Genomic DNA, 24268 nt, shown 5'->3' on the forward strand with positions numbered 1-24268 from the left:
GTTTAGTCTAGAAGGGAATTGGTGATCAATTTTGCAAGGCTGTGTCTGATCTAGAGGGTGTTGCATTAATTATTTGTGACGCTGGAAATTTGTTACCACAGGCTGCAAGCATTTCCAGCATTGTCATCCTGAATTTTGAAACTATCTGTGATAACTGGTGGGCTGCAATTTGCAATTGGGAGGGGCTGAACAAATTATGAGCTCTGCCTGTAATATTATCAAGAGAGGCTAGGGTCATGTTTTGAGAATGTCTATCTGCTGTTAATTAAATCAGCTCCAAAATTTACCAGTTTCTATTTAATTGTTGTAATGGACATCATAGTTGAAAATAAATAAATTATAACTAGTTGAATTTAATTGTGAAGCAAGTTACTATTTCATTTCAGAATGTGTTTCCTGTTTGAACGAGAGATGTCAGGCAAATAAATTATAAGAGATAATTGGGGTTTGTTAAAGTCATATCCAGCTAGGGATATTACACATTTCTTTTATCCATCGTGACAAATAATTCCCATGCCGTTTGTGTTTCATATATTTAACATCTGTAATTTGGAAAAAAAAAAATCTGACAAAACTCCTCTATGCCCGTTTTCAAAACGGGCTCCCATTTTGGCATAGACAATGAGGATGTTAGCAAAGGTTGCCTCAAATCCATTTTTTCAAATACATGCCTTCTCTGATTGATGAATTGCAATCCTAATTCACCTGAGATAAGATAAGATAAAATAAGATAATAATATTAATGTCCAACAAAAAACCAAAAAAGTTTATGGGACTCAGCATACAAACATAAGAGCCAACCCCACCAAAAACACCAAAACGGTGTCAGAAAAGAAACAAAACAAGACAGAAGACTAAGAACCACAAGGTAAGGACTATGAATCCTTCCTTGGTACAAAGTAATCAGAAACAGAAGGATATAACTAAGGGCGATTCAAAGTCCTAGATCTACGCTGAGGCCCGCTAGAGGAGTGTCGCTGCTTGATAAGACTAGTACAATGCCTGACTAATTTAGGAGTAGTGTTAAAAGGCCTTTTAACACCCCGTGACGGAGACAGGGGGGAGTAAAAGGAGGTAATGAGCTGGTCAAAGGTGTGGATCTGAGATGTAGCTAACTGAAGGGTATGCTCACAAAGTTGAGTGGCGTCTCGAAGATAAAGTGCAAGACACCGCTAATCATCATAGCTGAAGAACTCTGAAAGGAAGAAACAATCCCTAAAAAGACAATAAAATCTCCTTCTGATCTCATAGTAAATAGGGCAACACAATAAGAAATGGGCCTCAAACTCAACCTCAACCAAAGTACACAATCTACAAACTCGATCCTCTCTAGCCATATGGTAATTAGTCCAGATCCGAAGACGATGAGAACCAACTCTGAAGGAGCCCAAAGAGAATTGAAGGGAATGACACCAACGACAATAGAGATAAGTAGGCCGCACAATAATACCATTCTGAATCTCAAGAAAATGCTCTGCATAAAAAGTTATCTTAGGACGTAATCCCCCAGGGGGATTACTCCAAGTAGTGATAATGTATTGTCTGTAGATATCCTGCCTATCATAGTCGTTCAACTCCTGATGAGAGGGTAGGAGATGAGCAGGAGCATCTAGCAAGAATTGGTAAGGAGGGAGACGATCAATGTCAATCTCGATCGAACCCAACAGATGGCAAGGGCATAACAACAACGAGATGTAGTGGAAGTGTCAGATCTCCTAATCTGAACAAAAGAACAGTATGCAAGATAAGAGTATCTATGGCGATCAACATCGAAGTCCATGAAACCTCGAAGCCAATGGAGAAACTAAATCAAGTTAAAAATGGTCAAAAGCCTAAAAGAATGAGCTCCAAACTCTACTAAAACAATACTGTGGGGGATGAGTTTGTCACATCTGATGATGCGCAGTAAAAATAATGTCTGAACACGCTCAATAGAAGCCCAATCAGAGGCAAGAAGAGAAGGCACCCAAACCACCGATCCATAAAGAACAGTAGATCAAACCAATGAATCCAAGAGGGACAACTTGGACGAATTATCATGAAAATGATGCCTGAAACACTGCCTCTCAATTATGGCCAGAGACCCCATACCCTTACTAATCCTGGATTGAATAGGTTGGTCTCAAACTGAAGCGGGGTCCCGAAAACTTAATACCAAGATAAATGTACAAAGAAGTGATCTCAACCTCCTGTCCCTAGGAAAAGAAATGAAGATGAGAGGTCTTCAGGCAATTAAAAATCATCACACGAGTCTTAGCCAGATTAACTACAAGCTGACACTAATCACAAAAAAAGGCCAGACCATCTAAGAGTCTCTATAAACTGTCCGGAGAAGAGGTCAGGAGAACAATATCATATACAAAAGGAGAATGGATATCAACACCTAATGCAAATAACAACTGTCCCCTGGATGAGAGGAGCTGACAAGAAAATCCTCAAGCTCATCAATATACAACCCCAATAGAATATGAGAAAGAGGGCAACCTTGTTTCACACCAATGGTGCTCTGAATTGGATCAGAGAAACCCTCCAGAGTCCTAAGCCTATCAGTCACCTTCTCGTACAGTCTCATGATAGCAGTCAAAAGCATATCTGAGATACCAATCTTACGAAGTCTCTAAAATAAGGCCAACCTAGGAACAAAATCAAAAGCCTTAAAGAAATCCACAAAACAGCAGTAGACTTTCTCTGAGCGATGCCTAGCCTCCTCAATAATAGCCCGTAGAGTGAAGATATGATCCATAGTCTGATAGTTAGTACAAAAACCAGCCTGCCCTTTAGCTCGGCAACCTCTCCTGTCAAGCTCACCAGATAAAATGGTGTTCAGAGCAGTAGCATAAAGTTTGGCAAAGGTATGCCCGATCATGATAGTCCTATAGTTACCTGGGTCCGAAGCAGGTCCAGACTTATGGATAGGATAAATCACATGCCTCGACCATGTCTCAGGAAAACGAATGCAAATAAATCTATTAAAGAGTGTAGGAAGATATGAACCAAGAACTGAAGCACCAAGTCTGAAAATTTATGCCTAGAAACCATAGCTCTACTATACCTCATGGATCTAATGGCCTCAAGGATACAAGAGGAAGTGAACAGATGACGGGAAGGAGGTGGAATGGAATGAAGGGAGGGCTGACCCGAAATGTCATACAACAAAATGGTATGGGAAGTCAAAGAGCGGGAGTCAAGGATGAAGGACGAGGGAAAAGGATGTGCAAAAAACTCTGGGGATTCTGGATAAGTGTGGAACAAAGGGATCTGCACTGAGAAGAAGCAAAAGAATGCTTCTTATGGTGAAGGAAACGGAGTTAAGGAACACGCTAGTGGGCGAAGTCAGGGGAGTGAGTCTCAAAGGAAGAGCGAACAAAACAATGAAAAACTTTACAATCATCATCAAACCATTTATTCATAGGGCAAGTATTCAAGCGCTTAGATCTAAGAGGAGGGGGACGGTGAGGAATAGATAGAAGAGCAGACTCCCGTATGGCAGAAGCAAGTAAGTCAAACATGATCGAGACTGCCTGAGAATCAGTAAAACTAGCAAGTGTCAGGAGTCTCCTAAGATGATAGGAGAAAAGCTCACCATCACCCTCGAAATAACTAAATCTAGCAGGAGTGCATACATTGGTCGGTTGGATGAGGGAGGATTGTAAGGAAGGCGCTAAACGGGAAGAAGAGCGGATACCAATGCCAAGGAGAGCATGGTCATCAAAGGGGAGGCCAGAAATGGTAAAACAGTAAATGGAGGGAATGAAGGAAGAGGAAGTGATGACATAATCCACAACACTCACACCACCACAGTGAGGCCAGCATGTAAAGAGATGGGAGCTCGGGTAAAAGGATAACCCATTCAAAAGCAATAGACCAAAAGACTCACATAGCTGAAGGAGGTGACGACCATACCGACAAATCAGGAGGTGACGAGAATTCAGATGAAAACATATCACATTGCATTCTAGTACAGACAAATGGTCCTAAGAAATTTGCAATGAATCCTCCACAAGGTTAAGCTGAATATAAATGGATGTAATTGTAAGGCAGTTTGGTCTACAGTTTTTTCTAGGCTCACACAGTTGCTGTCTTTGTATCTGTATAGGCTCTGTCTGCTTGAAATGTGGTGGGATGTGAAGCGGATTTCAACAGAGGCCCTTCTCTATATGAGATGTAAAATTTGCAATGAATCCTCCAGAAGGTTAAGCTGAATATAAATGGATGTAAGACAGTTTTTTCTAGGCTCACACAGTTGCTGTCTTTGTATCCGTATAGGCTCTGTCTGCTTGAAATGTGGTGGGATGTGAAGCGGATTTCAACAGAGGCCTTTCTCTATATGAGATGTAAATCTCCTTATCATCTGAACCTCACCCAACCTGTCTATTTCTGCATATATGTTTGAAAGAACATAAGTGGAGACAGTTTTAGAATCGAAATCATAGACTACTGTTAATAATTTAATACCCTGTCTAATACCCTGTCCCAAAGGTCCATTCTGACATAGGTGGAAAGAATGCTGGAAGAGGCTGTCTAATTTGGTCTTACACAGGCTGATTGCATTTACTTCAAAGTTTCTCCAGCCTTCTCAGCATGGCCATGTTTTGAATATCCTGCAGTCATGGCATTCCATGTAACCACAGTTTTAAAACTTATTCTACAATTGCTGCTCGTTTGGATAGCTTGTTTGGTGTATGGAGTTGATTATGAATAATCCCCAAAATTCTTTTCAGAACAGGGCAGCATAATAAATAGTAATTGGAGACCTCAAAATAGTTGCAGCTTCCATTCAAAACTTTATAACCATAACTGTTCTAGTGCTAACGCCTTTTTATGATTGAATATTTGTCCCACTGGCTAGAAGCATAACTGGAAATGAACATGGCATAACATTGTTGCAGATAATAAGTGTTGCTTTATCGTTTGTTTTTCTTTCTATGACTGTTGCAGCACCGGCAGAAATGAAAAGACTCCAAGGGGCACAAGAACATGGATACAGAGCATGTATTTAGAAGAATCCAAATAGTGAAACTTATTATCCCAACTATTGCTTACCTCTATGCAGGACATATTGATTATTTTCTATATTGATTATTTATTTAATTTTATTACGAAAACTTCTAATATTAGTAAGACATGAATGGCTTCATAAGGACAAATCAATATCATTGTGAGACATAATAAAGGAGGAATTCTACTGGTAAGTGGGTAACTTAAATTAAAAAACTGATATTTTTGATTGAGTTTAATAGTATTATTATGGGAAGATTTCAATTGCACAATTATTATAAACTAACAAACTGTAAAGGCAAGATGTCACAATGAATGGCATTCAATGGAACAATAAGGCAAATGAACTGCTTGACAAAATGATGGTATTCAAAAAAATGGTTCAAATCACCAAGAGATTCATATTCCTCATACCTAGAAGATTATCATAAATCTGTCTAGTAAGATAATTAAGTTTTCAGAAGAAATGCAAGGATTACTTTCATTCCAGTGCAGTTCTGATCTGGGGATATGCTCAACCCAAGTTCTGTAACCTAAAATTTTGTTTGCTGGTGAATCAAGCCCCATAAAACTATAATGGGAAAAACAGAATGGAAAGTTGAAGACCAGTATACTAGCACTTGCACCAGATGAAGTGCAATGTTTAGCCGATAATGTTGTGTTCTTAGCAATTCACTCTTTGGTAGTGTACAGAAGGCATACGTACACAATGCATATAAGCACTAACCAGTCAAAAAATGAAGTATGATCAAAAATACAAGTGACATCTACATTGCTAGATATATAGTTCTTTTAGTGACATTGGAGAAAGTTGTTTAAAAGGAGGAAGCAACATCATGTTGTTTAAGTTCCACTGTAAAGTAGTGGCAGTTTCATGATGTGTGAAGCAAGTTGCATATGCATAAAGTTGAATAGTGCCAAACTTGATGTTTCAATAATAGGTAACAACAACGTTGCAATAAAATCAGAGAATTCTGGACAGCAGAGCTAATTTACAATGCCCAAGTAAATGGATCATATCATGCATCAAAAGATACAACTTTAAAGATTCTAACATAGTTCTCCATTTTAAAAATAGTATGGCCTAACAATTTAAACATAACCCGTTGACATTGTCAATGCACATCTATGAAAAATGTTTTGGTTGTAAAACACAATGACAATCCTAAGAGAGGTGGGAGTGAATTAGGATTGTACTAAATATTTTTCAATTTAGTTTGCTGTTAAATCAATTGCTTTAAGCATGTCATTGATGTAACATTATCAGCAACACTAGTAAAGAAAAGACAATCCACAAGAAATAGTGCACAAGATGTAACGTGGAAACCCACTTTGGGAAAAACCACCAACACAAAGGCTGCTAGGACATACTGTCCTAATCCATCCTTGAATCCGAATCAATTACACTGTTTAAGGACTTCAACCCCTATTCTTAGAGCTACAACTCTTTCCACCAGAGCACCTACTCCTTCACTATGAACATCAACACAATAACTTCATATGAGCACCAACTCCACAGATTACAATCTTTGAATGATTTGAAGACCAGTTATATTTCAATGAAAGTTTTACAAACACAAAAAATTAATAACTGGTTACAAGTGTTTCTCTGTACAGAAGCAACAATTTGAGATATATTTGATCAGATACACATGATTGTAAAATACTTCAAACTTCAAATCTGAATCTTCAATAAATTAAATGAGACCTGATAACTGTTATTAATGGCTTTCAACATAAGGATGTTCTGATAACATTTGACCTGAATTAATTGTGTTATAAACTAAAAGTATATTGTAGACTATCACAATCTGACATTACTGTATGTTTGACCGCAGTTTGCTTTTTTAGTCAATGAACAGATGTTAAACTGTTGTAATTTCAAATGACTGTAAGCACCACTGCATTATTCTCTGCACTTTTACTGAACGGTAAATGCCCAGACTGCCAAATTGATTCAAGCAACAAAATACTCTAGTTACAATTATAGACCATAAATGTGTCAGAAATAATAAATATCTGAATATAAGTATATAGTATTTCAAAAACAGTCTTTCTTTGTGGATGAATATTTACCTTTACAAAACAGCTTTCCAAAAAGATTCCAAACCTTTATGGCAACACTGTCCAATTCTTCTAGCATATGCAGAGCTTCTCTCAATTAAATCACAGCCTTAAAGAGAAATTCTAAGACCAGTGGCAATGCTGTGATTAAGTCCCATCCAGAATTTCTTATTCAAAAATACTGCTTTCAAGTCTCCCGTTTTTTCATTCATTTTAACCAAGGACCCCCGACAATTTATAATTTTGTAAGGACTTTAATTTTTAATTTTTAATTTTTTAAAATATACTAACAAATGATTAGAATGAACAAACCGACATCTCAAGTCAGTCACACAGTTTCATTCATGTTTGAAAACTTACTTTTAATTGCTCATTAAGACAATACTTTGTTTTGTTTTACTCGGCAGCCATAAAATACAAATGTATATAATTCCAAAATTGAAAAACATCGGGTCCAATCCTGCTTGTGCCTGGTTGTGTGTCTCATACAACAGATAAAATTGTCTTTATGCTGCCATGCACTCAGAACAAAGTCTGTTGTCTCTTTGCACTTGTCATGTGCTGTAGAAATTGTCAGAACTTTCTCTAACTTCCCCATCAATCGCAGTTACTTACATCTGCATACATCAACCTTTCAACTTTTTGTGGTTTGACAGACGACAGAGAATATTTATTTTCTCTGCATTATTTTATATGTCCAGCATCTATAAAAGTTTACTTCAGCAACGACCAAAAATATCATTCAAAGATGGTTCAAAACAGTTTGAGGTATTCGTCCTGTTTTTGCTGTAGGCATAAATTCATTCAAACAACAAACAATTGTTATCCATTCCGAAAACTAAAAATCATTTGCACAATATTGTTATTGACACACATGGTAATCATCTCAGTTTATGCTCTTCTGCATATGCTATTCCTATTTCAGAAGTTCAAATTATCTGTGAAGTGTAAAGTCGTTCCCTGATTGTATTTTGACATCAATGACATCCAACAATGGTGTCCAACACTTGATATACATTTTTGGAAACATTTCTTTTTCCTGTGTCTTCTTATACATTCCCTAACTTTGGGTTTCTGAACATTTTAACAAATACAAATCGGAGAGTGTGCATAAGCTTGTACAGCTAGAAATAAATATTCCCTAGAAAGTTGCTATAGCAGCCGAAGCAAACCTTTTTTGCCTTTTTAATATAAAAATAATAATTAAATTAACATATTTATAAGAGGAAAGTAGAGCTAATGACTTTTGCTCCAGTTCCAACAATAAATCTCACATCAATTTTTCCTTGATAATTTGCACAATTGTTTAAGCTCTTATCCAATCATAAGTATATAGCAATGGAGAGTGCAGAAATCCCAGCGTTCCCATTGCATTGGAAAAGGGGGAAAAATGATGGGCAATGAAAATTTCTTGGGGGCATGTACTTGGCTTTGATCACTACAAGGTGGGGAGAAATGGTGAATATAACATCCAGTCTCCATTCTGTGATGGACATTCCCTAGGTCGACCTACAAAATATGCAAGTGAAAAACTGTTATGGAGGCCACAATCAGCTAGAAAGGGGAATCTTATGCCAATAAGTATCAATAAATATAAAAAAATAGTTATATGAGGGAATTAACATAAATGTTGAAACCACTCTCTCAGACAGGCATATAACAACCAAACTGCAGTACATGTTTTAGTTCATTACATGCCAGTTTTGCATGCTTTCTGTTAGTTATTACTGGTAATCGCCCCTTATTCCCACGGAGCAAACCCAGTCAGTGCTAATGGTGAAGTCCTCCAGCTCTGCAATATGCGTAAGTCCCCTTATCATAATTATTGCACCTCACAAAGCTACTTTAGACATGCATCAGAACACTTAAACAATAAAATGACTAACTTTGGTGGCTAAGAACTTGTCAATGCAAATATAACCAAATATAATTTGGGTTTCCAGTCACAAAAGTTGGGTAAGTGTTTCCCCCTTCATCAAATAATAGCGAAACCATATCAATCCACCATGCCCAAAATATGCCCTCACTATTATACCTTCAGTACAGGCAATGATAATACTGTGTAATGTCCCCTATCGGAAACTTTCAGAATTTAAATGAGATTAATCGATTGAACTTTTGCAGATCCAATTTTATATATCCTATTTCATCTCATATATTTCTCCATATCTCCCTGCTGATTTCTCAAAGATAATATTCTCTATATATACTTTTTCATTCAAAGAATCATGTCTTTTCATAAATTATATTATATTGTCATATTGATAATAAAATTAGATTAATAACATATATTACATTAATAATATAGATTATATCACTTATATTTCTTATTATAATATTTATATTAATATTATTACATATAATGCATAATATATTTAGTATTTACTTTATACATTTAGATTACTAATCTAAATATTATATTATTATATATTTAATTCACATATTAATATATTATGCAATATTATAATATGATAATAAATTATAACGGTACCATTATTAATATAATATTATTATTACTAACTTTTTTTTTCATTTAATTATATGGATCTGATTTTGATGGAGATATCACACTCCTAACCCTCTCAAATTTTCCTTGTCCTCAAGCAAAAATCATTTATACATAACTTTTTTGTAGAACCATCATACGAAGCATATAATTAGATGCAAGAAAACATCATAATGCATAAAAATATAAAGCACACATGAAGTAGATATATGAATGCATGAAAACACAAAGCAAACACATGAATGCATGAAAACACGAAGTTAACACAATGTAGACACATAAAACATGCATTCTTGATTACTGTTTACTAGAACCAAGAAGAAGCTTTACAAAATTTACTGATAGAATTCTGCAACCACAAGTGATCATTAGTGCATGTGTAAAGTTTTAAGTTTCAAGATAATGTGAGTCAAGATAATTTACTTCAAGCCGATCACGTACTAAGTCCAAGAGCGGAACATTGGCCTCAACAATGGTGTTTACAAATCTGCATGAGGTGGCCTACTTAGTGGGATGCTTGTTTTGTTTTGTTCTTACTATCATTCTTAGTCAAGAAGAACACTTAGGATGTAAATAGATTGCTTAGGCACAAAACTCTAACAATTTTCCTCAAGATTTCTATGGATCCAAGCCCTTAATCCCATCTTGAATGTGTCCTCAAGGCATATTTGGGATGCTGATCCTTACCCATCCCAAAACAACCGATTGACTAGATTTACACTAGCCTCTCCCTGAATACACCTTTGTTCTCTCTCTTGAGGCTACCCTTATAGGTAAGTTAGTAATAAACTATAATTGAATTGAAAAGGTCATGCTATCTTGGGTTATAAATTGAAAAGGTCGTGCTATCTTGGTTATAACACTGGCCTAGAAGATTGATGAAATACAATAGTTCATTTTGACACCAACCTCAACAGTCTCCCTCATGGTTTTTGTGGATCCAAGCCCTTAATCCCACCTCAAGGGGTCTTTTACAATTCTTGGAAATATCCTGAAGGCATTGTTTTGGGGATGTTGATCCTTTCCCCATCTCGAGATAACTTGTTGGCTGGATTTATACAAGCCTTTCCCATATTGTATCCTTATCTATCCCTTCTAGCCTAGATTTTATAATGGGATTGAGCATGAATATTATTCAAATGAATTCCCATCTAGACTAGATTTTATAATGGGATTGAGCATGAATATTATTTAAATGAATTGATTAATAAATTAAAATAACATACTTACGTCAAAGATGCATATGTCTTAACAGAATCTTCCTTCTATGTTGGTGGTGTAATTTATGTCTAATTGTATTATAGATTGTAGAACAATCCTTATTTGTTCAAACCCTTCTCAGGTATTGTGTGCAACAAGAAATCTATTGGTTATATATGTTGTTTAGGTTATATGTGCTGTGTATTCTTTGTATCTTTCTAACTATTTTTCTTGTCTGTTCCTGTCTAGAACTCTTGGCTGTGAATATCACATAGAATTTTGCCTCTGGTATTCCTCTTTAATTATTTTCACCTCTGATCATATTCTCCCTTATTCTCCTTATTAACTTCCAACATTGCAATTTCCAAATGGAAGTATGCTAATTTTTTTCATGGCCTTAATTTCTTTTCATTCAGTTTTCCCTAAATCTTAAAACAAAGACTACAATCTTTGTTAGTGGAGGCAGATCGCATGTAATATATGGATTGTTCTCATTCTAAAGTATGCTTTATTCCTGTCACCCTTTTTATCGGTCCCAAATTACTAATTAGATGGTTTTTCTCTCTTGTCATTTTGGACCCTTGTGTTTTGCATTTTATTAGATCTACCATCGTAACATTTTCTCCATGATACTTGTATTTTTTTCTTTCGCTGTGTAGCTTCTAATACATGATACAAATTGCTTTGAAATGATAATGATATTATTGACATGGCCTGACACTTAGAACACTAGTTATTGTTGTCTTATACAACAATATCTTCACATCATCTTCTTTGCCCGATGGTTTTGACACCTTCTTGTACACGACCGCCAAAATAGATATATTATTTATCCATCACTTGGTTCTTCCCTAATATCTCGAATCTTTCCTTTTGGTGAGTCAATCCTGAAAATAGTAGTTGTTGCATTTCTAACAATGGCAGTAGTACTTGAAGGTACTTATTCCTCCATTTCAACATTTTGCCTATATTTTCCTTCACGTTGCCCAGAAGTCTGTCCCAATTGGTTATACTTCCCATGTGTTACTTCACATGGTGTGATTCTCTTAAAATAGTTTATCTTATATCGGCAACAGTTCAAGATGGTGCTACTAAATCTGACTATGTTGTCTATAAACATTCACTCCAAAATCCAAGAGCTACTGCTCCATCTCAGCCAGTACGTTGCCTTCTCTAAACAACATTTGACTGCTATAAGTACGGTGACACTCGCTCTCCCATCAACGACTGTTCTTTGTCCCTACTCTATCAGGTTCTGCTATAAAGTTGGGCTATGGAAAAAATCAGTTAATGCTTCACCAGATATATCCATGACACCAAACTTCACCGGATGGTATGAAAGTTTATCAATTTTTTCAAGCATATATTGATGGGGCACCTTTACTTTTGGATCACAAAATTTAAATCATTCCAAAGTCCTTTCTATCTTTATTCACGGCAATGCTGAAAATAATGAAATATTTCTCAAAGCACTCATACAAATCTGCCCATTAATATCATCTGATAAAAACTTTTATTTCCAAATCAACTTAACATAAAAATATTATTTTTGTACATAGGCTGGCAGGAAAACCAGCTCTGATACCAATTGTAATGTCCCTATTGGAATATTTCATAGTTTAAATGAGATTAATCAATTAAACTTCTGCAGATCCAATTTTATATATCTTATTTCATCTTCTCTATTTCTCTGTATCTCCCTGCTGATTTCTCAAAGTTTATATTCTATATATATATATACACACTTTTTCATTCTTAGAGTAGTGTCTTTTTATAAATTATATTACAATAATTATATTATATTGATGACATAATTAGATTAATAACATATATTATATTAATAATATTGATTATATCAATTTTATTTCTTTTTCTAATATTATTATTAAATATTTTTATAAGTGAGAGGGCGAAGCCAAGATTAATTACTATTATTATGTGTTGTGGTTAGTTATTGTTATTTATTAAATTAAGTAGAATTGAACCCAAGACCAGTTAAGGATTGTAAGATCTAGATAGAGATGGATTTCCTTCAGATTTAGTTTCACTTCTTATACTGATGAGTTCTTTCTTTGAATCTGCAGGTTTATACTTTTTCTTTACTGATATATACAACTGATAAACCTTGTTCTGAATATTACAAATTTTACTATGACAATGAAGAGGATTATCGCTGAGTACAGATTACAAATGCAGAGAGGAATTACCCTTGTTATTGGTTCCTCTTGTTTGAATTTGAATTGCACATCATATAAATACATAGTGAAAAGTCATCGCAATGTAAGGACATGACCCTTATGTGGCATGAGCCAACCACATAACTGTCATGACCTTACATGGCCATGCCCTCTTATTACTGTTAGTTAGCAATAACACATCATGATTACCAAGTCACCTGGTATCAATGGTGATCAATTGCCTTTAGCAAGATCGTGACCATATATAAACTATTCAATGTGACTGGTGGTGGATTCAGTACAAGGTCCCGATAGGACATGATAACAATAACTTATGATACAGTATTAAGCCAGATTTGGGAATCAGCCAAGTACATCTGATATATGAGAGAGGAATCGCTGCATATCTGATCATATGTAATTCAATCTGAACATGATTGTACAGTATTAAATTTCTTGTGATATTAGTATGTGGAGAAGATCAAGGTATATGCATATATGTATGTATATACATGTACATGTGTATGTGTGAAAATCTGTTCCATATACTGACATCAATATTCTCAGATCCAACTGAAGCTATTACTTTAACACTCCCTCTAAGCAAGGGAGGATATGATCCATATCTCAATCTCATGTACATGTGTATGTGTGAAAATCTGTTCCATATACTGACATCAATATTATCAGATCCAACCAAAGTTATTACTTTAACACTCCCTCTAAGCGAGGGAGGATATGATCAATATCTCAATCTCATATTCAAGTCTGTATTAAAAATGCTTAATCACAATTATATTCTTTTAGGAATATAGGCTTTCTGACTTCCGGTACATTTCGGGACAAAAACTAGTCTATCAGATAGTCATTCTTGATAACAAGAATCATGATCTCCAGCTCATTTCGGGACTAAAGTAGTCTATCATGTGTGATGACCGCTGGCACAATCCGAGACAGAAGTTTATTGTAGTCTATCATGACAAATGATCAAGAACTCAAAAAAACACAAGTAGCATCATGATTTTCACCTCATTCTAGGACAACAACTTAATGAAGTCGATCATGATGCTTTTGTTATCATAAAAACCAGCACAATCTGGGACAATAACCCAATGAAGTCATATCATAACTTGTGAAGGTCGTCACCTTACTATAGAGACCTTACACCCAAAAGAAAGATCATCTTTCATTAAACAATACACATGAGCACAAGAGTAATCACAACAAATATATATATATACACACACATACACACACACACAAAACTGAGTTTTAATCTCAGAAGTTACCTTTACATCTTAGCCATACCAAGTTTACCATTAAAATATTCCACTTATAATTTCACAAGAGGTTTGGTAAATATGAAGTCTTCTCTTCAGTGCTGATATAAGCCAACTTGAAAACATTTATGTCCATCATATCCCTATGTAGTGATAGGGAATTTCTATGTGCTTAGACCTGTTATGGAAAACTGGATTTCTAGAGAGTTTAATGCAGCTTTGATTATCACAATGGATAATTGTGGGATTCAAGGGCTTCCCAAATAGTTCGATCAATAACTTTCATAACCACACTGCTTCTCAAGCTCCCATAGATGTCACTACGTATTTTGCTTTAGTATAACTCTGAGCAATTGCAGACTACTTCCTACTAAACCAAGATACCATCGCAGATCCAAAACTAAAACAACATCATATAGTGCTCTTCCGATTAGTAGAAATGTCGGCCTAGTTAGATATGAATATCCAAGAAGTTGTAGCTCAACATGGTCATATTTTAGACCAAGTCCAATACTCTCTTGTAAGTATCTCAAACTATGCTTGGCTGCCATGAGATGGATCTTCTTAGATTCACACATAAATTGACTTAATGTGTTTGTAGCATAACAAATATCAGGATGAGTATTCACCAAGTACATTAAAGATCCAATTATCTGTCTATAGTATGTAGGATCAGTAGCTTCAAATTCGGAAGCTTCACTCTTGAGCATAAAAAGATTTGTCTCCATTGGTGTGGACAATAGTTTGCAATCCATCATACCAAATTTGTTTAATATATCAATAGTATACTTCCCTTGATTCAAGAAGATATAGTCTTCCTTCTGCCATACTTCTAAACCCAAAAAGTAGTGTAGGAGACTTAAATCTTTCATCTAATTCTAGGATGGGGTCATCATTTCTTCTATATTTTTAGAATGTTTATATGCAACATCTTCTTCAAACTTAACATCTCTACTGATTTCAATTGTTCTTGACCCTAGTATGCATACTCTATAAGCTTTTGAAGATTCACTATATCCAATAAACATGTCGTTCTTTCCTGAAGGCTCTAGTTTAGTACGTTTCTCTTTAAGTATATGAATGTATACAAGGTATCCAAAGATTCTTAGGTCACTTAGATCAAGTTTTTTTCCTAAGAAGACTTCTCTAAGTGTTACATTTTCTAGAAATGAATGAGGACATATGTTTTGAATGTATACTGCAGTATTCAAGGCTTTAGCCCAAAATGTCATGTGAAGATTTTGGTCATGCATCGTAGCCTTAGCTGCTTCAATAATGGTTATGTTCTTCCTCTCAGCTACTCCATTCTATTGAGGATTATATGGTATTGTATACTCTCTCTTAATCCCAAGAGATATGCAGAATTCTTTGAAGTTTTCATAAATGTATTCTCCTCCATGTCAAATCTTAGGATTTTAATTTTTTGACTAACGCTTTAAACTCTTCAAATTTAGATAGAATTTCATTTGACTATTTTAGTTACATGAAGTAGATCCAGGTTTTCCTGGACTAATCATCAACAAAAAGGATATAATAGAAGCATCCTCCTAGGGAAGGTACTGACATAGGTCCACATAAGTCACCATAAATGAGTTCAAGAACAATCTTAGATTTATGGTCACTGTGAAAGAAAGATGTTTTGGAGTTCTTTCCTAATACACAGCCTTTACATGTTCCTTCATGTTCAGATTTTAGGCTATGTATGCCTTTCACAATTTTCTCTATAAAAGGTAGAGCTCGGAAGTGTAAGTGACCTAGTATTCTATGCCAAATCTCATTGTTCTTTATTGCTTCAAGATTTAGGGCTAAATTTTGAGTGTTACATAGTTTATGTAGACTTCCGTCTCTCAGTCCAATAGAGATGGCATTTTTAATATTTGAAATTTTAGGCCAAGATAGGACCTTATCTTTTTGGAAGGTAATGTGATACCTTTGATCTACTAGACCTGAAATAGAGACTAAATTTCTCTTGATACCTGGTACATATAGAACATCTTTTAATTGTAAGGTAACTCCAGTTTTCAGTTGAACTGAGTAGGTCCCAATTCCTTTCACAAGATAAGTGGAGTTATCCCCTATTTTGACTTCTTAGGTTAAGTGTCCTTCAAAGGTTTCAAATTGGTCTCTAAATCCAATTATGTGTCTAGATGCTCCACTGTCAATTATCCAGGCATTCTTATTGGAGTTTAGCTCACTTGATAAGGCAAGAAAGAATAGTGAGTTTTTAGGTTCCTTAACTTTAGATATGTTGACAAGGGCTTTCTTTTTTTTTTGGCCAATACATGTGTGAATGTCCAAGTCACATTTGTAACATTTAACTTTTGAAAAATCTCTTTTCTTATAATTTTGATTTTTCTCCCCTCTTTTCTTAAAGTGTCTCTTCCTTTTATTGTTAGAGTTCACATGTAAGGCTCGAACTTCCTCTTCTTTATTAGGTATGATTCCTCTTGTAATCAATCATGATTCCTCCTAAGTAAAATCATTCTTAAGTTGATCAAATTTAGTTAGAGTGGGACGAGCACTAACCCCTTTAGTGAAGGATTCCCATGTAGTTGGTAACCCATTAAGAGCTATTAAGGACAATTCTTCATCATTTACAATATTTTTGAGAGTAGAAAGCTGGTCTCTGAATTCTGATATTCTCAAGAAGTATGATGTGACAATTTCTCCTTTGTTCATCTTGATGTGAAGGAGTTGAGTTTTCAAAGTAAGCAATCTACTAGTATTATTGATTTCATATGAGTTTTTAATAGTCATAAACATCTCATATGCAGTTGAAGATTTTGCTATATATGGAAGAATGTAATCTTTTACAAAATCAATTATAATCTTCATGGCCTTATTGTTGTGTCTTTTCCATACAGTTTTGTCAGGCTCATTTTCAGGCATGGATTTGTTCTCTTCCACATATTGCTCTAATTCGAGTTCTCTAAGAACGATCATGATTCATAATCTCCAGGATACGAAGTTTGATGCTCCATCAAGTCTGTCTTCTAGCTTGACTCCATTCACCATGATTGCTCTTTTGAGTAGATTGATTAATTAGAGAACTTTTGAAAGTGTTTTCACAATCTGTTTTAACCTCAATCCATCAACTGTGCTCTGATGCCATGTAAAGGACTGTTAGATCTAGATAGATATGGATTTCCTTCAGATTTAGTTTTGCACTTCTTATACTGATGAGTTCTTTATTTGAATCTGCTGGTTTACACTTTTTCTTTACTGATATATATAACTGATAAATCTTGTTCTGAATATGACATATTTTACTATGACAATGAAGACGATTATTGCTGAGTGCAGATTACAAATGCAGAGAGGAATTGCCATTGTTATTGGTTCCTCTTTGTTTGAATCGCACATAATAAGGTGAAGGATCATGGCAATGTAAGGACATGACCCTTATGTGGCATGAGCCACATAGGGTCATGACCTTACGTGGCCATGCCCTTTTATTACTGTTAGTTAGCAATAACACATCATGATTACCAAGTCACCTTTTATCGATGGTGATCAATTGCTTTTGGCAAAACCATCACCATATATAAACTATTCAACGTGACCTGCAGTGGATTCAAAACAAGGCCCGATCGGGCATGACAACAATAAATTATAATACAGTCTTAAGCCAGATTTGGGAATCTGCTTGGTACATCTGATATATGAGAGAGCAATCGCTGCATATCTATTCATATGTAATTCGATCTGAATATGTTGTACAGTCTTTGATATCTTGTGATATTAGTATGTGGAGGAGATCAAGGCATATGCATATATGTATGTATATGTATATACATATACATGCGTATGTGTGAAAATCTGTTCCATATACTGACATCAATATTATCAGATCCAACCGAAGCTATTACTTTAACGAGACCTCTCAGATAAGAGGCAAGGAAGGCTCTGACCTATTAATATTAATATTATTACATATGCATGATATATTTAATTCAAAATTTGGATTATTATTCTAAATGTTATATTTTATTGCTTAATATAATATTTAATTCTCATATTAATATATTATGTAATATTATAATATGATAATAAATTATAACTATACCATTATTAATATTATATTATTATTAGTATTTTATTTATTTAATTATATGGTTTTCATGGGGATATCACATACTAAGAACAAATAAAAATATATGCATACACAACAACAGCCACAATAAACTGTCATAATCTGATCAACAACATAATAGTAATCCGGTTCTCATCCCATGTGTTTTGCCCTTGCAATCAACAGAGATATGCACCCTCAGGTTATGCGACCAATTGAGACAATGGCTATAACCTTGCATTGCTGATGTATTAAGGAAAGAAATTCAAAAAACATTGGAACCTAATCAAACTCAGAAGTTGGTCCCAAGAGAAACTTTCATATATATATAGCCAATGGGAAATATAATTACTAAAGAAGGCAGCATGCCAAGTTGCAATATTAGCTTTAAACCTTTCCATTATGATAAATCTGGAAAACAGACCCAAAATGTCAGAGAGCCTATCAAGAAAATATAGTTGCAAAAGAAAAGTGAAGTGCCAAGTGAAACATTGCCTTCAGTTCTGTCCATTATGGCAGGTCCACTAGAAAGACCCAAAACATTGGAACCAAATCAAACTACACAGTTGATCCCAAAAGACAATGCAAGAGTTAAACACAAAATTTGCCTTTCATAGAGGTGCCCTGATATGTTTTCTAAGGCATTCCTGTTCGCCAGATGACAACATATATATAGGTAGAGCTAAACTGTACTTTTGTAAAACAGTTATTTGTCAAGAAAAAACATGTCAGATGCTTAGAAGTTAAAACACAGGTTTTTAAAAACTAAAATGATTCCTGGCAATTTCTGTCAATTCCAAAATTAACAGCATGGCTCTCAACTGAAGCTATACTATCTCATACGGGGTATATACCAAATCTGAATTTTGAAACATACAACCATGAACAGCTTGAAAAACAATATTCCAGGCACTTCTGAAATGTCTCAGAATCTGTGAGATGGCTAATATAATTTGCTTGGGCAGATATAACCGTTTTAAACATCCCTTAAAAAATTGCAACACTTCTAATTTTTCTAAAGCATGCTAAATTTTTAAGGAAAAAACTTCCTACATGTATGTAGGGATCTAAACTTCCTACATGTACATAGAGATCTAATGCACTTTGCTTGACCCATGTGAAGTTGAATTGAACCAGTTCTTGTGAGGAAGAACCAAACCTGAATTACAGCACTTCGCTGGTAGTTGTCTGCTTATGTTATGTAAAGCAATTCATCTGGCAAAATCAGAGCATAAGAAAAGCAAATAAGGAGTGCTTAAAAAGAGCATCTAAATACATAGAGATATGGGTAAAATTCTAAGACTAATTATATAGCTTTGATTCACAGTATAATGAAACAGATGAATACTGCAGTAGGAATAGGTAGCAATGCTGCAGGTCCCTCAGTGCTGCAGGAATTTGTGAAGGTGACTTAAGTATATAAAGGGCAGCTACAGTTATTCAAAAACATGTGGCGGACATTTCGTGGCAATTCTGTGAATGCTTGGTGATGCTGCACATTCTTTTCAGCATCCATTGGAGGATGGCATTGAGACTGTTTGCTCAAGTCAGCATGCAACTCGATTAGCATCATAGCACAACAGCAGGAAAATGATTGGGCAGCTAAAGTCGAAAGATCAGAATACAAGAGTAGAAGGCAGCATAGTTGGACAACGATGGGGAAGTTGAAGTGATAAAAATCTTGTCTAAGCTAACAGCCATGTCCATACACACATATGGATATTACCCTATCTGGGCACTATTTGTTGGCAGCTTCTGGGTGACATTTATCTCTAGAAGCGAGGATGATCTTCCAATTCAATTGGCAACAATTTTGTAGATGGGGCACCTTCCCTAGGTAGACATTCATTTTATCTGACCACACGACAGTAATCTTTTTAAAGTGGCAGTTACCATTTTTTGGTCAGTAGTTTTCCTGCAAGGTGCAGCCATTTAGTAAATACATGCAGGTTTTGACTTCTCAGATAGATGCCAGAAACTGTCCATTTTCCAGAGAAGAGTAATCTTTCAGTTAGGCAAACCTTCCATTTGGCAAAGATCTTTCATTTGGAGCAAGAACCTTTCATTGTGGCAGGAATGTAGTTCTTTTCATTGTTAAAGGCAAACAAAAAAAGGCCGGAGGCAATAAGGAGAAGCATTGAGGTTGTTGAGCCAAGTAGAGTGGCTAACAATGGAGGATTTCTCTCTGATCTGTCAGGTTAGAGCAATCCATTTAGTATGATGCATGGTACTGTAGCAGAGCAATCATAAGCAGATGTAGGCAGCTCTAGGAACCATTGGTGGGGACTAAAAAAGCCATTTGACAGGTAATAAATGTGTAGTTTAACTTCCTAGTAACATGGAGAGGTGTGGGAGATCAATTGTAAAAAGGAAAAGGATGGGGCTTAACCAAAACAACATAGGCACTATTTAGTAGAACTGCATTTTGGTTCATATTTCCACATCAATCCAAGTAATCGTAATCTATAAAGCCTTTTACCTTTATTTTAAAATCCTGGAAACACGTTTTGTTCACAAAAAACGGTGAAACTGTCTTCTGAGACACAGAAAAATTAATACTGAAGAATTTAATGTTTGGGAGTCCAAGGGGGAATAAATGGAATGTATAGCAAGCATTTTGCAATTTTTCAATGAAAAACCGTCAGTTTGGCATCATTTTCTGTTACAGGGAAGCTATTTGATTGATTTAGAGGCTGCCTGTGGGCGGATTGGGGCAATTTCCCATCGGAAATTTTCAGACGCATTACATCATGGATTTGAAATGTTACCGTTAAATTGATTATAGGATTGTCATGATAGATGATTGTTATCGACTGAATTCAGAGCGTTGAATGATATAAGCGCAATTACCAGGAAACTGTGGATTTGGATGGTTTCAGCCCTGTCTACAAATTCAACTGTATCACAGCCAGGGCTCATGGCCGTAGCCCTAAATGCATAGTTAAGAGCTAGAATTATTTACAGATCAAAAACACCTTTGAGGTGGACACTTGGTGCCTTCTGTCACCACCTAAAAACCAGCTGTTGATCCTGTGGAGCGGATTTGTTCTCTTGTGCCAAGCCTTTAAACCCTTCTCTCAGCAAGCTCAAAGCAGTTGTGGTCCTGACAAAACTGTTTTGCCAAGTTAACTATTTCAACATTCAAGTCAGTTTATCACTAGGACTTCCACGAAAAGGAGATACAATAGTTTAGCTGATAGCAATGGTTTAGGTGGTAACAATTTATAATTTATTTGGTATTTTAAAAAAATTAAAGAAGAAAATGAAAACAAGAGACGCAAAGCGTCATAGTTCCTGCCATATGTGTGGTAGTTGTATTCTTATGGAGCAGGGAAGGGAGGGTTGGCATTAAATAATAATCAGTTAACTTGAAAAAGCAAGAAATGTACTTAAAGCTTTGTTACGTTAGGAAATTATAACCCAGGCAAAAAGAAAACTACCAACACACGCAGCATGTTTAAAAGGATCTCAATTGTTTTATGAATAGAATGTAAAGAAATAGTTAAAGGCAAACTGCTTTGAGCCGCTCTAAGTAAATCAATGTCGGGCTGCCATTACCAAAGTTCATAACAAGAATAAAGGTCAAGTTCTCAAGATGCATTCGCCTAGATGTCACAGAGAGGATATGTCAAACATACATCCTCTTCTCTATTTAATATATCAAGTTCAACATTCTATCATCATTTCAGTAAATCAAAATTATCATTTACCATGTTACCATTATGACAAAGACAATACTAACATCTGCATCCCACCACTGGCAAATTAAATACTTATTGCACATCATACACTTTCAAGAGGGAGCAATCCAGACAACGGGGTCACACAAATAGTGCATGTGACATCTTCTTATCAATTAAGCCCTCCAGCAAATAACTGGCCCTGGTTAAATTAAAATAATAGCTTGCTATAATTACTGTCAACATTAACATTGATGCTCTAGCAATTTAAGTATCAATCTTTTAAGTGATTTCATCTAACACTTTTGATCAGCTTTAACAGCAGTCATTCACGCTAGAATGAGAAAGAAAGAAAGAGACAGAGAGAGACCATTAAGCTCTCTAAGCTTGTATGCCTCTAGCTGGCTTCTAAATATTAAATTATAAACACAAAAATGGAACAGAGTGAAGCCCATGAACCTTCAACATCTGTAAAAACATTTATACCATAAATCCACTCTGTGCTTGGCTTTGTTAACAGCAGATTTTCTTTTCTAAATAACCAAATGCTTTTAAATTAAACGCAGTTTCATACCAACTACTACAGAAAATGCATTTTCTCATTACATCAAGCAATAATTTCTCTTTCTTAGCCATTACATTACATTTGATGATTTATATTTAATGTTTAAATTTACAAACGTCCAACCTACCAGTTAATTTATGATACGAACAGTACTCAATACTAAACAAATATAAATTGTATTATTGACATACACATTCAAATTATTACAAGCATCTCGCTGCATAATATTTTTTTAACAAAGATTGATTTCGAGGACGTAAAACACAAAATGTTTTATCTGATTTCTTTTGAGATTATCTGATTAGCCGCAAGATAATCCCCATAATTTGAGAGGGACAGAATTCCAGTCGCCGAATCACAGAGTTGTGCACTAGATACGAAATAGTGGCTTCACCCACATTAACTGCTGCGCCTCTTGGCATTCCTGCCATGTCTCACGCGAAAAAAGCAAAAGTCAAGCCAGTATATATTATGCCCAATGTATTCGAGTGAACAAAGCAATTTGCTCAGCATAAATTTGTATAATTTTGTAACGTTATGTCAAATATGCTTTTGAAAGATTACAGATACTGAAGAATCTTGTGTGGTTTGTTCTTTTGGCATATATTCCGAGCGCAGTTTTTTCAGAACGTTCTCTTGTAATTTTATTCGCTAAAATTAGGGGGGAATTCAGTAGCAGGTGCGGTATTAGGCGGATTTTTGATACGTAAATGGCCAGGGCAGAGCACCAATGTTGTGGGGCTACTTTCTGGATACATATTTTGATAATTTTGGGGTTCGTTTTGTTCGCGGGTTTGATGTCTATTCTTACGCTCGGCTTAATGGCGCTCGGACTCGTTGATTTGGAAGTGCTCATCAAATCCGGCACGGAAAAAGATCATCAAAGACTAATGGCCAAAATGTTGTTTTTTACATTTGCAGACTTTGAAAATCAATTTCGGAGAAGATTATCTAATAAATCCCTTCAACATAAAACCAACCGGGCAGATAGAATACAGTTGAAACTCAAAACAAATAGGAAAGAAACCCTGAGAATAGACCTTACAGTCGTAGTAATGTACAAACAGAACTGAAGAAAGTGGTTATCAATAGCTTTTCCTTGAATAATTTTACCTGGATGAAGAAGCTTTTGGTGATATAATGCCTGGGACAATTTACCCACCTCACCACGCACTAAAATGCTGAAGAGAGAATGAAATATAGGGTATGTGGGAATGGGCAGGAACTAACAAGGGACGCAGCAGTTCCTGCCTATATGGTATGTTTTTTGGGTGTAAAATATGATTAAAAAATAAGTATATGTTATGTTTTTTGGGTGTAAAATATGATTAAGAAAATAAGTATGTGTTATGTTTTTTTAGGTGTAAAATATGATTAGATAAGAATGTGGTTAAGGAAAAGTGAACAAATTATGTCACGTGTGTGAGTTGCGGGAGTGATAAATTGTATTGAATGAGTTTATATTGATTTTAAGATAATTATTTGTAGGAACTTTTGAAGAAGATTCTTAGATTGCATATGGTGTGATTATGTTATAGATTTAAAAATAGAATGTGAAACAGAATGAAATTGTTTATTGATGTAGATCATAGGTGGAATAATATTGTTTTCTTCAATGCATGTAAGGAAGTGTCAAATTATGCTAGAGTTTAGTTTTGCTATCGAGGTTGGTTTTGAATTTGTTATCATTGGAAGACGAGCTTTAATTCTGATTAAGTCATTAGAT

The 24268-nt window shown here is 35.2% G+C and overlaps 1 protein-coding gene across 5 annotated transcripts in view; it reads right to left on the reverse strand.

The window, feature by feature from the left end:
• The window catches only part of LOC149535537 (DNA-directed RNA polymerases II, IV and V subunit 8B-like), a 98688-nt gene extending 74868 nt beyond the window's left edge, over positions 1–23820 (reverse strand). For 2 of the 5 annotated variants that reach the window (XM_089803189.1, XM_089803188.1), the window contains exons 1-2: positions 23656–23820; positions 19457–19512 (exon numbers count right to left, since the gene is read on the reverse strand). The gene's annotated coding sequence lies outside the window, so the exon portion shown is untranslated. Of the gene's footprint in view, positions 1–19456; positions 19513–23587; positions 23612–23655 lie in introns of those variants that run through there. The other 3 variants (XM_089803186.1, XM_089803185.1, XM_089803190.1) reach the window with 3 other exon arrangements.
• Between the last annotated feature and the right edge of the window lie 448 nt (positions 23821–24268).

The sequence above is a fragment of the Cupressus sempervirens genome, chromosome 10 (assembly GCF_028749045.1).
Source record: "Cupressus sempervirens isolate cs-2001-9-10 chromosome 10, ASM2874904v1, whole genome shotgun sequence".
NCBI lineage: Eukaryota > Viridiplantae > Streptophyta > Pinopsida > Cupressales > Cupressaceae > Cupressus > Cupressus sempervirens.